The sequence below is a fragment of the Kogia breviceps genome, chromosome 15, assembly GCF_026419965.1.
Source record: "Kogia breviceps isolate mKogBre1 chromosome 15, mKogBre1 haplotype 1, whole genome shotgun sequence".
Taxonomy (NCBI): Eukaryota; Metazoa; Chordata; class Mammalia; order Artiodactyla; family Physeteridae; genus Kogia; species Kogia breviceps.
This window is the reverse complement of record NC_081324.1, coordinates 67,022,088-67,038,001: the sequence shown is the minus strand read 5'-3', so window position 1 is coordinate 67,038,001 and position 15,914 is coordinate 67,022,088. Positions and strand designations below refer to the sequence as shown.

General features: G+C 50.0%; 1 pseudogene; it reads right to left on the bottom strand.

Annotated features, from left to right (window-relative positions):
- Positions 1–463: 463 nt before the first annotated feature.
- On the bottom strand, positions 464–9,613 carry LOC131742067 (SEC14-like protein 3; annotated as a pseudogene).
- Positions 9,614–15,914: the final 6,301 nt, after the last annotated feature.

Below are 15,914 nucleotides of genomic sequence, written 5' to 3'. Positions count from 1 at the left end.
TTCTTATCTTGCACACCCATGAATCACTTGCTCCCTACCTCCATTCAACTTCATAAGTATATATTGAGCATATACTATATAAGGAGTAGCAGTAAAAAGAATTTAGATACATCTCCAACCCAGGTTGCTGATAACTCATGGAGAAAAAAATTCAAGCATACAAATGCCTCAGAAGTGAGGACAAAAGCTAAGAGACTCATTTTCCTATTTTGGGGGTTTCAGGGACCTCCACTTGTTTTTACCCTTGTTTCTTCCTTTTCTGCAACCTCGGCATTCTCCAAAGCTGTGCCTCTTGTACCTTTTCTGATCTGACCACAGCATATGCATTTTCTCCAAGACAGCCATTTCTTTACTTAACTAGTGTCACGGAGTCAAGAGGACTACTGAGCAAATTCTGGGGGAAGAGTAGGATATATAGGCCTAAAGCAGAGGGTCAGGTGTCTCTTGGAAGTGAGGGAGCCGCCTAGACAGGGGTGAGTTCCTTGTCATTTCTGCATGCCCTCATCCGGGAGCAGCACCTACACTGTGAAGCTGACCTTCTTGGTGTGGACAAAGCCATAGGTATTGTCAAAGCGCAGGACATCTGGGGGGATAGATGGACAGATGGGTAGTTTGGGCTGGCTTCACACTCCCTGCGCTCTGCCCTGGCCATGGGGGAGAACAGGCTGTGTTTCCACCTGTTGTGTTTGCCAAGCTGGACCCAGTTCCCCCGACTGCTGTTCCCTTCCCCATGGGAACTGCCATTCCTGAGCAGGGCCTGTAAACAGAAACTGACTTCCTGGCATGTGCCCAGCCTGGCTTTAGTTGCACCAACTGGCAATGAGAACAATAGCCACTGCCTCCCATTGTGTCCACACCTGGGCAGTCACATGACAGGTGTACAAGGGGGGCATTTCGGAACATCAGAGGCCTCCCAGGCCCCTTGATGAAGTGGGGTGAAGGGCGAGGCCTGTGCATGCCTTCTGCCTCATTACAGGCACCCGAGAGGTAGGAGTTGTAGCCTCTGCTTCACAGGTGAGCAAACCTGTGCTCAGTAAGACTTTTGCTCAGGGTTATGCAGCTACCACAAGGATGAAGTGGGACCCTGGCACCACACTCAGCTGTGTGGCCCTGGACAAGTTGATTTACCTCTCAGAGCCCCAGTTTCCTCCTGGGGAATGTCACTGCCCTATTGTCCCTTGCCTGTGTCCTGCGGCCTGAGTGCTCTCAACTCCTTCTGTCTCTGGCTCTTGGCACACGATAGGTGCTCTCAAGTGTGGACCGAATGAGTGACTGTATGGATGAATGGCATTGACTTAGGGTGTATGTTCCTCGGGGGGGTGGTCACTACCCCTCTGTTTCTTCCTATAAACCATGGCACAGGTGGCTCCAACCTTCCAGGGCTGGGGCCCAGCCAGGGCAGACTTACAGACGCCAGCTTCCGTGCAGGTGAGGCTCCCATCCTCGGGCACCAGGTGGGCGTTGTAGTGCTGGCTGCGCTGCACCTCCATCATCTCCCCAGCCCGCTGCTACTCCCCCATCTTGGTCTTCAGGAAAACCCCGAAGCCAATGTCTGCACCGTCAGATGACAACTGCCACCTGTGTTGGGGGAAGGAGGGGAACAGGTCGCTGCTCAGGATGAAGGGTCCCTGAGGGGCTAGGGCCCAGCCAGGGGTGGGTCAGTGGCCTGTTCCTTACCTGAGGACACAGCCTGGGAACAGGATCTCGTACTCCACCTGGTGCGAGGAGCTGCAGCTGATCTGCACCAAGTGCTCATATTGAGTCTTCACCTGGTCCCGCCTGTACATGGACTTGGGGATCTCCCCACCATAGTTGATTTGCAAACACAGAGCAAGATGGGCTTGCTCCCCGCCTCTTGCATTGTTCATGCTGTTTCTCCTGCCTGAGATATTCCCCCATCTTCTGGAATTATCCTGCTCATCCTGTCCTCCCCTACATATCCTCCCCACCCTGGGAAGCCTCCTGTGTCCCTCCATCCTCAATCAGGGCCTCTTCTGGGAACTTCCCCTCCCAGCTCATCCCTCTGGGTCAAAATTTCCCCATGTCTTGTTTGCCTGCACAGTTTCTGAGAGCTCTGTTAGGGCAGGGCTGGGATTAACTCAATACCGGGCTCACAGGGGTTTCTCCATAGACATTTGTGGAATGAATGAGTGGGTGCGAAAGGAACCAAGCTCTACTCCTCTACCCTCCCCTGTTCTGGGGCTCTTCATCCCTTAGTTAAATATTTGGGGTTCCCATCTGGGTTGGTCAGGGCCCCCTCAAACTGGGCAGGAAGTTCTTCAGGACTGATGAGTTTTAGCAAACCAACCTTCCAGTTGTCTGTGGGGGGAGGGGTTGAAAGGTGACTATTGAGCATGGAGGGGACCCATCAGCCCCCCTCTTACCAGGAGGACCTGACCTTGGGGAAAAGCACTACAGGAGCTAGGCTGCCAGGGCCCATTCCCTAGGCCCCCAGGCCTTAGGCTGCAGAAATGTCTTCCAGCATTGTGTTGCTATGGAAACATGTTTTCCCTGGCTGATGGGTTTGCACATTTTTGAGGGTCTTCCAGTCATGAGCAGTCAAGATTAGAGTTGTCTAATTGTTTCAAGGAGCCTAATGAGGTCAAGGACCATGTCAGGGGCCACACTGTGTGCAAGTGGCATACACAAGTCAGACCTCTGGGTGGAGAGGGACAGCCCTGGGTCTTTGAAAGGACCTCCCCCTCTCTGCTGCTGAATCACCACAATCATAATGCCCATTATTGTTCGTCATGCCCTATGCAAAGCTCTAAGTGTTCTGGATCCTGGGGTGTCACCATGGCCCCAGCCCTATAACCATTCAAGTTATCCCCTGTTGTGGCCACGGGAGATACCAGTGGGATGAGAAGGAAGACCATAATGCCTGGCATCTCACAGCCAAATGCACAGAACCCTGTGTGCCACCAAATGGGGCAGAGGCCTGGACGTGGGTCTGGAGTGTGGCAGTTACCCACACTGCTCCAGGATTTGGGGGCTACCCTGTGATCCACCCAGCTCCCTACCCCAGTGGATCTAGGCAGAGGCAGAGACTCAGGTATCAGAAAGGGAGAGAAAACAGGGATTTGTTAGATTCATCCCCATCCCCCTGGATCCTCAGATCTCCTGATTTGATGATCTGACCATTCTGATTATGAGATGTTATCCTCCAAGCTCAGGGTCACCGGTTGAGTTTAAGAACTATTTCTCTTCTCTATATCTTTTTTTCTATCATTAAAACATTTTTTTGCCCACTTATAAAGGTAATACATGTAATTCTGAAAGTTTAGAAAGTACAGAAATATAAAAAAATTTATAAACCACCTGATTTCTTGCTAACCACAAATTATTTTGTTGTATTTCCTTCTAGAAATATATTTTTGTTTTTATAAAAATAAGACCATACTATCCACACAACTTTATAATCTATTTTTCTTTTAACTTAATGACATTTCCCATGACATCAAATCACTTTTCATGACTGCCCAATAATTCATCAAATGGATGCATTATTATTTACTTATCCAGTCCCTTCTTATTGAACATTCCTTCTCTGAATCACTTCTCCTCTTCCTGCTCTTCTTCCTCATTCTCTTCAGCCCAAATTGCCTTTAGAAGCACTGAGGTGATGAGTGTTGAAAAGAAACTGATGCCCATAGCCCAGAGGTTGACTAGCAACCAAACTGAAACCGATAAGGAGAAAGATGTGGCGGTTTTAGTCACCAAAGAGGTATGGCAGGGAGTAAGACAGAGGTAACAGGATAGACTCTATAGTGTAAGACCCATTTCATCTTTGAGAAGGAGGAGCCTCTGACTTTAGGTGATGTGTGGATCTCTGGAGGGGGTGATGGACCAAACTTACTCCAAAGTTCATGTGTAGAGCTTAGGGGATGGAGCTGGAATTACTTATTTCCCAACACTCTAATTTTCCTGTGAGTGTCCTCACTCAAGAAGGGCTTCATGAGGTTGTATCCCACAGGGAACAGTTTGGTGGCTGGAGAAATATAAGTATAATGGGGAAAAGATAATTCCACTGGGCCACTCTCTCCATAACAATCATAGCCAACAATGTGGAGGAATCATGAGTTACCTTGGCAAGTTCCAATGTTCTGCACCTGACAAATCATCCAACCAACTGGTCACCTAAAGCAACAAGCAGCCAACTAACCAACCACCCAATCAATCATCCAATGTATCAAACAACCAGCAAACCAGCCAAAAAATAGCCAATCAATTCACCTTCTCACCAACCCATCAATCAGCCTACCAATCAAACAGCCAACCTACTAAATAGTCAAACAACCAATCAACATGTCAGCCAATCAGTAAACCAATCAGCTAATTAAACAACCATCTAACTGCCCAACCAACCGCCTTTTCCACTCAGTCAACCATTCAAATAACCAACCAGCCAACCATTCAAACAACCAGCAATCAACCATCCAAGATACAGCCAAGCAACAAATCAGCCAACCAACAAACCAATCTGCCAACTAGCTACTCACCCACATAGGCAATCAAAATGTTAACTAGTCACTCAGTCAGTCTACCAAGCTAACAACTATCCAACCAGACAACCAGATATCCAACTAACCACCAGTCAACCAGCCAGCTAAACAACTGGCCAGTCAAATAGACAACAAACTAAGCAATGAATCAACCAGTCAACCATCAAACATACATCCATCTTTCTATCCATCCACCCACCCAAACAACAACCACGCAAATACCTATTGAGTTTCCACCTGGCCCCAGGCCTGTGAGGGATACAACAGATGTGGAGAATCAGAGGCCCTGCCTTCAAAGAGCAGACAACCCAAGGAAAACAGGATGAATACACACAAGACAACTGAAGGCCCCAGAAAGCAGTTGACAGGAAAGGCCAGACTGAGCTGCACCAGCTGCTAGTGCCAGAGGCAGTTTGAGGAGGGAGAGATCAACATGGGTGGGAAAGGTGAGGGGGGATTCCTGGAAGAACTGAGGTTGGAGCTGCCTCTTCTTGTATTAAAGCCAACCATAGAAGTTACCATTTATGGAGAAGTTACTCTGTTTCAGGCACTCTGATTTGCATGCAGCCAAGCAACCAACATGCCTCACTGTTATCCAGGGGAAAAGGCACTAGTATTGTCCCCAGGGTGCAGATAAGGAATTGGAGGCACAGGGGAGTAAAATCACCTGCCACACACCTTTCACAATGAGCATGAACTTCAGGGTCTCTGGGTGATTCTCTTCAAGGAGGCCAAAGAACTGTGGAACCAAGAAAGACCCCATGAGAGCCCACAGCTCTTCTTCTCCTACCCCCATTCCCTTTGCAACCTCCCCTCTGGAGGATTCAGAGGCCTGTGGAGGGTTTCCCTTCTTTCCATCACCTCCATGGCCCCTGGAGGAAATCTCACCCCAGACTATTGCAACCATAACCTAATAGTAATTACATAACAATAATCATTTTTAGAGCAAATGTTATAGCAACGGTAGTATATAATAATAATTTATGTAATAGTAAATAAAACATTTATTGTTTATTAAACATTCACTATTTGCCAAGCACTTGTGTATACACTTTACATAACAACTCACTGAAATATCCCTACATCCCTTTGAAGTGCAATCAGTATCCCCATTTTGTAAGTGAGGAAAATGAATCATGGAGGGATAAAGAGACTCGCCTGAGTCACAGAGCTAGGGATGACAGGGCTGGGTGGGGTTTGACTGAAGCTGGCCCCTATGGTTTCAGTACGGTGTTGTCCCTGAGGCCTGTTCTGTGGGATCTTCCAGCAAATGTATCTTTGGGTCCTGAGCTGCAGTGATAGGGCCCAGGAAGGCCACCACCTTTTACCAGATCCTGGCTCTGAGTGAGCAGCAAGGTCACAGCAGGCCAAGCTGGTTGTTAAAGCAAGCAGGGGTGCCCAGGGGCCTTTCCCCACCTCCTGGTACACTACCACCAGGGGTTTCCAGAAGTGCTTCAGCCCCAGGCCTTCCTTCACAGTCATATATCATCACGATGGTCTCAGTCTTCCTCCCCAGCTGTGAGGATGAGAGCAAGGTTCAGGGTGCAGGCTCAGAACTTGGGAGATGGTGACGCCAGCACATGACCCTTCAGGGCTTCTCCCAGATTCCTACTCTGCCCTCAGATGAATGAGTGGACAAAACAGTGAATGCATTTACCACCCATCCATCCACCATCCATCCATCATCCATCCACCCATTATGTCTATCCATCCACCCATTAGTTGACCCACCCACTCATCAGTTCACCCATCCATCCCTTCATACTGCTGTTTATTCAGCCATTCGTCCCTCCATTTGTCCAACTAATATTTATTAAGCACCTATTTTTAGCCAGACACTGAAAGTATAGCATGTAGCTCAGTAATCCAGAGTTCTTGTCCTTAAAGAGTTCGCAGGCTGGCTGGTTGGGGAGACTGACAAGCAACCAGATCCCCATGGTCCTGAAGTGAGAGCTGGACAACATGGGAGCTGTGGGAACACACGTTAACCCAGATGGGGGCCTCAGGAAAAGTGACAGTTTGAGACCTGAAAGATAGATAGGAGAGAGCCAAGGGAAGTGTGGGAGGGAAATGTGTGTGCTGGAGGTCGGGCTATCCGGACAGAGGAACAACAGGGGCAAAGGCTCACAGGGAATAACAGTAGCTAGCATTCTGAGAAATATGAATTAGGCCCTGTATGCCAGCCATATACTTGCATTATCTAATTTAATCTTTGCGACCATTATTATTGTCCCTGTTCTATAGGTGAGGAAACAGCCTCAGAGAGGTGAGGTAACTTTCCAAGGTGGCAAAGTTACCACCACCAAAATTACCACTTTCCAAGGTGGCAAACCAGTACACCCATCTGGGAAGTGGCAGAGCTGGTGTTTGACCACAAAGCCCTCTGACTGTGAGAGCAGAGAGTACAGGTGTGTTCCTGGGACCGAGTCCCCTGGCAGCCTCACCCGCTCTGTCTGCAGGTCACACTCGTGCAGGATGCGCTCACAGTCCCTCATCTTGGTCTTGAGCAGGTCCTGCTTGGTGACAGAGAAAAGCAGGCCCTTGGGGTCAAGCGGCCGGATGATGTCATACCACACAGGGCAGCCGTCACGGTCATAGCCACACAGGGCCCCAGGGATGTACTTCTGGATCACCTGGGCATGACAAACACACGAAACTTGGCACCATGCATCTCCCAGAGATACCCAGACCAGGATGCCGTGGGTGGCCTGAGCCAACACACACCGTGGTACAAGCACTGTCCCTCTGCTGGTGGGTGGCTCTACTGTCCAGGTGAGAAAACTGAGGGACTTGCAGGAGGGGGTCTTGCTCACAGCAGGTACATGGCCAAGACAGGGCTCAGTCACGCCTGCTTGAGGCCTCTGGGCTCCTTAGTTCTGCCCCCAATATCTCCTGTGTCCCTTTCCATGGAAAGGAGTTGGGCTTAGTGATGAAGAACATGGATTCTGAAGGTCACAGACCTGGTTCAGAAGCAGATGCTACTGCTTTCCTCCTGTGCATCCTTGAGCAAGTGATGCCACCTCTCTGAGCCCCATTCCCCTTCCTCTGTTGGGGAAAGTCCCCAATATCACACAGTGCCTGACTCAGAGCTTGTGCTCCACAAATCAAACTAGGACCACTGCTTTACTAAGACGCCAGTGGTGGGACTCTTCTCCCCAACTTCTTGGTGAACTAAGTCTCTTTCCCACCTAGACAGGATGTTTTGACCAAGGCCCTAGGGGTGAGGGCTCAGAGCCACGAGCTAACTGTGGTGGTGAAGAGCCTGGATTTGGAGGACAGACAAGCCTGAGCTCAAATCCCAGTTCCACCTTGGGGCTGTGGGACTTTGGGTGGGCTGCTTAACCATTGCTGGGCTTCAGTGTCCTCATGTGTACAATGGGGACAGTGGTACCCACTTCACGGGCTTGTGAGGATTAAATGAGATCATGCACATAAAGTCTTAACTCAGGCTTGGACCGCATAAGCCCCCAGGAAATATTCATAATTGTTATAGGAGAGGTGCCTGCACACTCATGGTCTTTGCTACCCTCCACTCATGGTCCCGATGATCCAGAGACTGCTCGGGTGGTAAGTCTATAAGAGACTGGGAGGTGTGCGGCTGTTGGTTCACCTCGGGGGGCTGCCAATCAGTATGTGGTCAATGTCCATGGTCTTCCAGAACTCCATGTACTGAAAGGGAGTTGAGTGGTAAGGTCTCACTGGGCTCCCAGCACCCCTGAGGAGGGGATGGAGGTAGGCGCTGGAGGCAGATATTGCCCCCACAAAGCCCCTCACCAAATTTCCACGGAGGGGGATGGGTCTCACCTTGTGGAGCGTGGCCTCTGATTTCTGCAGGTCGAAATTCTGAGCTGTGAGAAGATGGAAAGAAGGCATGGGGTGGGAAAGGTTGCCTTGCAGTCATCTTGCCCTGATCCTGGGCAGTGGGGGGCTATGGAGGGCACTGGGGGCCTGGGTGGGACCTCCGTTTCCTGTCCCCTCCCCTCTCCTGCACCTGAACACGTGAAGCAAGGTGGTGTGGTAGGATCCTGAGAGCCTTGGGTCCTTCTGGAGCAGCGGGGACGTGGGCCCTCTCCCTGCACCCTCACCCTGACCTCCCCCACCTCTGCCCTCACCTCAGAGCCAGCGCAGAAGGAAATAGTCATCTGGGTTGGGCAGGGCAGGCAACACATCCTGGACATTTTCTCGGAACTGGGAAGAGAGATGTTGATTGAAGAGATTTTCACACTGAGCCTTGGCCCCAGACTCAGTGATTGTTTTCGTCTTGCCTCCTTCTCTTCCAGTGCAGTCTGGCCCACAGTGATGGAGGATGGGTGGGTGGATGGATGGGTAGGTGAATGGAAGGAAGGATACATGGGTGAGTAAATAGAAAGAAGAAAGAATGGATGGATGGATGGGAAACAAAGGAAGGACAAATCAATGCATAGTGGATGGACAGAAGGAGAGATGGGTGTGTGAGTAGACAGACGGGTGGGTGGTAGTAGGAGGATGGATGGAAGAAAAGATAAATGAGTGGATAGGTGGGTAAGTAGATTGGAGTATGAATGTACTCTTAGTTCTTTTCATGTGTTAGCCCACCAAGGCTTCTGTCTTTTTTTCCATCCCATTTTCTACAAAAACATGGTTAGTGATTATGCGTCCTCTTCCCCATTGACCGTGGGGATGACAACACACTCTACTGCATCTCCCAGCTCTTACAGACAGGTCATCTTTCAGGGTCCTGGGGAGTGAGAGGGAACAGAGTCCGAGGGCAGACCATCAGCATCTTCAGCTCCCACCTAAGGGGAGGTGGGGAGGGCTATGTCAGGTAAAGGTCTCTGGGTCTGGCTCCTGGATGAGAAGTCAGGCTTGATCTGGCACCCACACTATTGCCCAGAAGTGGTGCTGTTCCCTCAACCTCTACCCTGGACAGGGCTGATGTCACCAGGCACTGGGAGACCGACCCTGGGTGAGGTGATGACAAAGAGACAATGTCAAGGACATGCTGAGCCAACAGAGTGGGGCAGTGTTCCAGCCACCGCCCTTCCTCCTCCTCTCAACCCTTTTCCCCTGGCTCTCACCTTGGCGGGGGTCTCTGCCTGCTTGGGGCTCAGGTCTCTGACTTGGTCACGCATGGTGCTGGGTGAGGCTGGAGGAGTGGAGGCAACTGCAGGCAGAGGCCAAGCCTGGTCTGTGGTCCTGACCAAGCGGAGCCTTTTGCCCCCACTCCTGGGCGTGGCTCCAGGTACCTCTTCCTTGGCCATCTGTTGGGTTGCACATTACATAATTGGGATTAAGTGAGGTCCCGTGCTTGGCTCTGGGATAGTTTGGGGTGAGGGGAGGCAGGTGGGCACGGGAGGGCGTGTCAGAGGTCCCCTGCCAGGTGGGAGAGGATGGGAGGAAATGAAGCTGGCTTCCCATGGTATGGGAGTCCAGGCTAGGTACCTGTAGGACCCCCCTCAGTGCTCCCCAGGCCTCCAGGGAAGGGGGGATTTCAGAGGGAGTGAGGACTGCTCCCGGCAGGCACCTCTTCTCTCTGACCCTCAGTCTCCCCATCTCACGAAGGAAGAGACCCCGCACCTACGGTTCTGCAAACATCACCCTCACCCAGCTCTGATGGCTAGGAGTCGGGGACTTGGTCTAGTAAACAGTTCATTCACTTTGTCAGGGTGGGAGTCTCATGTCTTTTGGCAACAAATATCCATATTCAAGAGGAGACAGGCTGGGGCAGAAAAATGGAACTCAAAAGGTGTCCTTGTTAAAGGTTTTTTTTCCCCCCACAGGGCTGATGCTGCTTCTCCTGTCTTTCAAATCCTATCCTGTGGTGCTGGTCCCTCACCTTCAATACGGGGAAGGGTTGAGCTCCCCCAACACTGCTGCCCTCCCTTCTCATCACTGAAGTCATGGGGACACAAGGGTCCTTGTTCAGGACCTCAAATCCCCTGGGTCCTAAGGGAGAGGGGGGACATGTTGATGCCCTTGGGGCGGTAAGGGTGCTTCTTGGAATTTTAAACATCTGATCAGTGAGGGGCGTCCACCACTTGTGCCAGGTGATGAGGGAAGCCCAGAAGGTTTCCCTGTCCTTTGAGATATAGACTGTCAAGGGTCATACACGTCTAAGGGATTCTCCAGCTGTCAGAAGCTCCGAGAGGGCAGAGGCCACATTGTCAATGACTGTCTATAAGGAAACCAGGAGTGCATCTGCTTGAGACCACTGTACAGTCACATGGCCACATCTTCCAGGCCTTGAGGGGGTTCATATGGGCTGAAAGTTTCCCCTGGTCTAGCCTCGGTCCCAACAGCTGGGCTAACTCAAGCTCCTCTTCCCAGTGCTGTCCCAGGTCCCCTACCCCCAGGGCATTCCTGGTCCTCACCCCTGGGCTGTCTTGGGACCTTTTACGCTGATGTGGGTTAGTGCTGACACCTCCTTGCTCTGGGCCTTGATAGAATTGGGTCCAGAAGGAGAAGGGGGGCTGTCTTTGGGGATCTCCCTCCATCCAGGATGCCTGCCACGTGCACTCAGGAGCAGTTAGGTACCTCTCCACACCCCGGTCCCGCCCCACTTCACATTCCAGCCTCTTTCTGCAAAGCCCCCAGCTGCCACCCACACCCACTTCCTGCCAGGTGGGCAGCATGCAGAGATTGGGTTCCTCCACTGCACCACCAGGGAAGCCCCAGGGAAGCCCCTCTAATGGAAATTTCTGCGGTGATGGAAATGTTCTGTATCTGGGCTGTGTCCTATTGGACATCACTGGTAGCCAGTTGTCACATGTGAAATGTGGTTAGTGAGACTGAGGAACTCAAGTTTTAAATAAATTAAATTTTGATTAATTTTATTTTATAATAGATTGCCGCATGTGGCTTGTGGCTACCATATTAGCACAGATCTACTGCATTTACTGAAGGCTTATTACATGCCAGGCCCCACTCTAAGTGTATCACCTTGTGGGACTTCCCTGGTTGTTCAATGCATAAGACTCCCCACTCCCAATGCAGGGGGCATGGGTTTGATTCTTGGTTGGGGAACTAAGATCCTGCATGCCACACAGCATAGCCAAAAAAGAAAAGAAAAGAAAAGAAAACAATGGGATTTCCCTGGTGGTTCAGTGGTTAAGACTCTGCACTTCCTCTGCAGGGGATGCAGGTTCAATCCCTAGTTGGGGAACTAAGATCCCACATGCCTCACAGTGAGGCCAAAAAAAAAAAAAAAAGGCATCACCTCATTTAAACCTCAGAGACCCCCTGGGATTAGCTACCATTATTGAGCCCATTTTACAGACAAGCAAACTGAGGTAGAGAGAAGTATCTTATCCAGAGCTAAGCTCATGCAATTAACCACTCTGCTGTCACACTGGAGGCCATCCCACAGTCTCAGCTCTGGGGGCCTCCACCTTAATCAGGGAGAGGACCCAGGCACAGAAGTCACCCCAATGGGATGTAGGTGGCATTGAGCCAGACCTTGAAGAAAGGGAGGATGTCGATTAGTGGAGATTGGGGTAGAGGAAAAGGCATCCCAAGTGGAGAGAACGGCATGGGCCAAGGTGTGGAGGTGGGCAAGTGAAAAGCACATGGAGGGCAGAGCTGAGGATGTTACAGTAAACAAGATGGATTGGGTCCCTGCATGCACAGAACTCACAGTCTCCCATTTGTTGAGCATTTCCTCTGTGCTGAGAACATTACATTGTTATCAAACCATTTGGAAACAGGTAGGGGTATCTCCATTTTACAGTCAAAGATATGAAAGGTCAGAGAGATAAAGAAACTTTTCTGAAGTCACACAGCCAGGAAATGGGAAGCTAGGGTTTGAACCCAAGCCTGTCTGACTCTGGAACCTGTAGTGGAGCCACTGCCCAGATGTGCTTTCCCCCAGAGGGCTTAACACTGTGCCTAGAAGACAGTAAGTGCTCGATAAAAGGTCTAAGATCATCATCGTGTATTAGGAAGCCTGGATCCACCCACCTCGGGCTGCAGGGTATTTTGAGGCCAGGACAATTCATTTCCCTCTCTTGAAACAAAGGCCTCAACAGAGGAGAACCACCCCCATCCCCACCCACCGTTTGTGTCTTCTCCAAGCCCGAGTTTGTCAGGCTCTCAGGGGACCATGGCTACAACCAGGACACCAGCAAACAACCTCAGGGGGATAGACGGGGCCACCCAGTTCACACCCAGGAAACCCTCCTTTCTGGGGGTTGGTTACTAGGAAGTGTGAAATGCCGTCCTACCAGAACCAGCTGGGTGAGTACAGATGGGGCCCCCGGGGGTGAGGGAGCCTCACCATGGGGCAAACATAGCTGGGAGGAGGCAAGTGGGAGTGCGGTTCAGGGCACAGTGAGATGAGGTGGAGTGGCCGAGAAAAGAGGGGAATTGCGGGGGTGGGAGGCAGGGAGGGGCGCCTTGTCGGAGCCCCAGTGGTGATCTCAGCAGCGCCCTGGACGGTCTGCCTTCCCTCTTTCACCCTTGGGCAGTTTCATCTCCTTTTTTAATTAAAATATGGTATAATTCACATACCGTAAGTTCACCATTCTGAAAGTGTACAATTCAGTGATTTTTAGTGTATTTACAAAGTTGTGCAACCAACTCCACTGCTTAATTACAGGACATTTTCATTACCCCCTGAAAATCGCTATACCCTTTAGCAGTCATTCCCTATTTCCTGCACCCCTGCTCTTGCCTTTGGCAACTACTAAGCTATTTTCCATCTCTATAGATTTTCTTATTCTGGATATTTCATAGAAAGCGAATCATGCGGTGATGTGATCTTTTGTGACTGGCTTCTTTAACTTAGCATAATGTGTACAAGGTTCATCCATGTTGTAGCAGGTACCAGTATGTCATTCCTTTTTATGGCTAAATAATATTCTTTTGCATAAATATACCACATTTTGTTTACCCATTCATCAGTTGATGGATATTGGGTTATTTCCACTTTTTTGGCTATTATGAATAATGTTGCTATGAAAAGTTTTTGTACAAGTTTTTGTAAAAACATGTTTTCACTTCTCTTGGGTGTATCTTTAGGAGTGGAATTACTGGCTCATATAGTAATTCTATGTTCAACATTTTGAGAAACTGGCAAACTGTTTTCCAAAGTGGCTACATCATTTTATATACTCCCTAACAATATGTGAGGGCTCCTTTTCTGTTTTCTTATTTTTTGCTATTATAGCTATCCTAGTGGGTGTCACATGGTATCTCATTGCGGTTTTGAATTGCATTTCTCTAATGACTAAAGCTCTTGAGCATCTCTTCATGAGCTTATTGGCCACCTGTATATCTTCTGGGAGAAACATCTATTCAAAATTTTAAAATGTCTTTACCTAATTTTAAATTGGGTTGTCTTTTTATTGTTGACCTGTAAGAATTCTCTATATATTCTGGATTTTAATCCTTTATCAGATATATAATTTGAAAATATCTTCTTCCATTCTGTGGGTTGTCTTCATTTTATTTATTTATTTATTTTGCGGTACGCGGGCCTCTCACTGTTGTGGCCTCTCCTGTTGTGGAGCACAGGCTCCGGATGCGCAGGCTCAGCGGCCATGGCTCACGGGCCCAGCCACTCTGCGGCATGTGGGATCTTCCCGGACTGGGGCACGAACCCGTGTCCCCTGCATCAGCAGGCGGACTCTCAACCACTGCGCCACCAAGGAAGCCCCTGTGGGTTGTCTTTTCACTTTCTTCAGTGTTCTGTGATACACAAAAGTTCTAAATTTTGATGAAGGCTGGCTTATCTACTTTTTCTTTTATTGCTTACGCTTTTGGTGTCATATCTAAGAAAGCATTGCCAAATCCAAGGTCACGTAGATTTGAAACCTCACACCTGGTCTCAGATTGGCTGAAACAGCACAACTCAGATCAGATTGGGACTTGAACTCAATCACACCTCAGTTGGTTTTCAAACCCAGCCCATGCTCCGCAACAAGAGAAACCACTGCAATGAGAAGCCTGTGCACCACAACAAATAGTAGCCCCTGCTCGCTGCAACTAGAGAAAGCCTGTGTGCAGCAACGAAGACCCAACACAGCCAAAAATAAATAAATTAATTAAAAAAAAAATAAAGACAGTGCAAAAAAATCTCAGCGATCATTTTTATATTGATTACATGTTGCAGTGATACCAATTTGACTCTGTCAGGTTAAATAAAATATATTACTGGGAATTCCCTGGTGGTCCGTTGGTTGGTACTCAGCACTTTCACTGCTGTGGCCAGGATTCAATCCCTGGTTGGGGAACTAAGATCCCGCAAGCCGTGCTGCGTGGCCAAAAAATAAATAAATAAAATATATTATCAAAATTGATTTTACTTGTTTCTTTTCCCTGTTCTCACGTGGCTGCTAGAAAATTTGAAATGACATATGTGGCTTGCATTTGTGGTTTGTGTTATGTTTCTATTGGATGTAGCCAGTGTGGACTCTGGCCACCAAGACCCTCAGAGTTGAGAAGAGACCCGGGAGTGCAGAGCTCAGAGGGACCTCAGGGGCCTTGGGGGCTACCTCTCCTGGGGTAGAAGGAGAAATTGAGGCCGGTGTAGGGCTCTCTCCTCCACCTCACCTGGGCTAGCATCCTCTCCTGCGATGGGCTCAGCTCACCCTCTTGCCCTCTCATTCTCCCTACAGTGGTGGGTATGGTCCTGAGTGCAGGCCCCACTCTGTGGCTCCCTGCAGACCACCTGTCTTCTGCCCAGCTGGCAGCCCCGCCCATGCCTACCTCTGCCCAGAAGCCCCGCGTCTTTCTGCCAGGCTTCTTGTCCGTACATGGCAAGGTCCATTCCTTGCTGGGTGCCTAAGGCACCAAACCTTGACCTGACTGGCCCAGATTCAAATCCTCATGCGTGAAACGAGGACAGCGATGCTTGCCCCACAGCATGTTGAAAGTGACACCGCCTGTCGTCACGCACACAAGGGCTGCTCTCTACCCTGCCTCTCAGTCCCTACCCTCTACCCCTGCAGTCCCATCAGATGCTTCGTTGAGCCAGGAAGGCCACCACTCACACCCAACAGAGGTCTGAAACCACTGTCATTGTGCCCCGACGTGTCCCAGGCTCCAATTACCACCCCACGTGTCGGGAGCAACTGCCCATGATTCATCACAGCCTTTAGGGCAGGTGGCACTGGGGGTGAGGAGAGACTTCCCAGACCCAGACCCAGTAGGTGGATGTGCAGCCCTGAGCTGGGCCACACCTGGCCTTCAGGTGAGGGATGACAGGAGACTCCTGGCTACAGTCAGCTCCCCCACCTGTGGACAAGCAGAAAGCCAGAGCCCAAGATGAGGACACGTGGGCTCATGCTGCATGAAAGGGACCTGCACACAATAGGAATTTGTCTGAGATAAGCACTCCAGTGCAAGGAGCTTATTCCGGAGGTGATCCGGGCAAACACAAATAGGAGAGTGAGGAAGTGAGACAGAGGTGGGGAGGTGGCTGTACAGGGAAGTAAT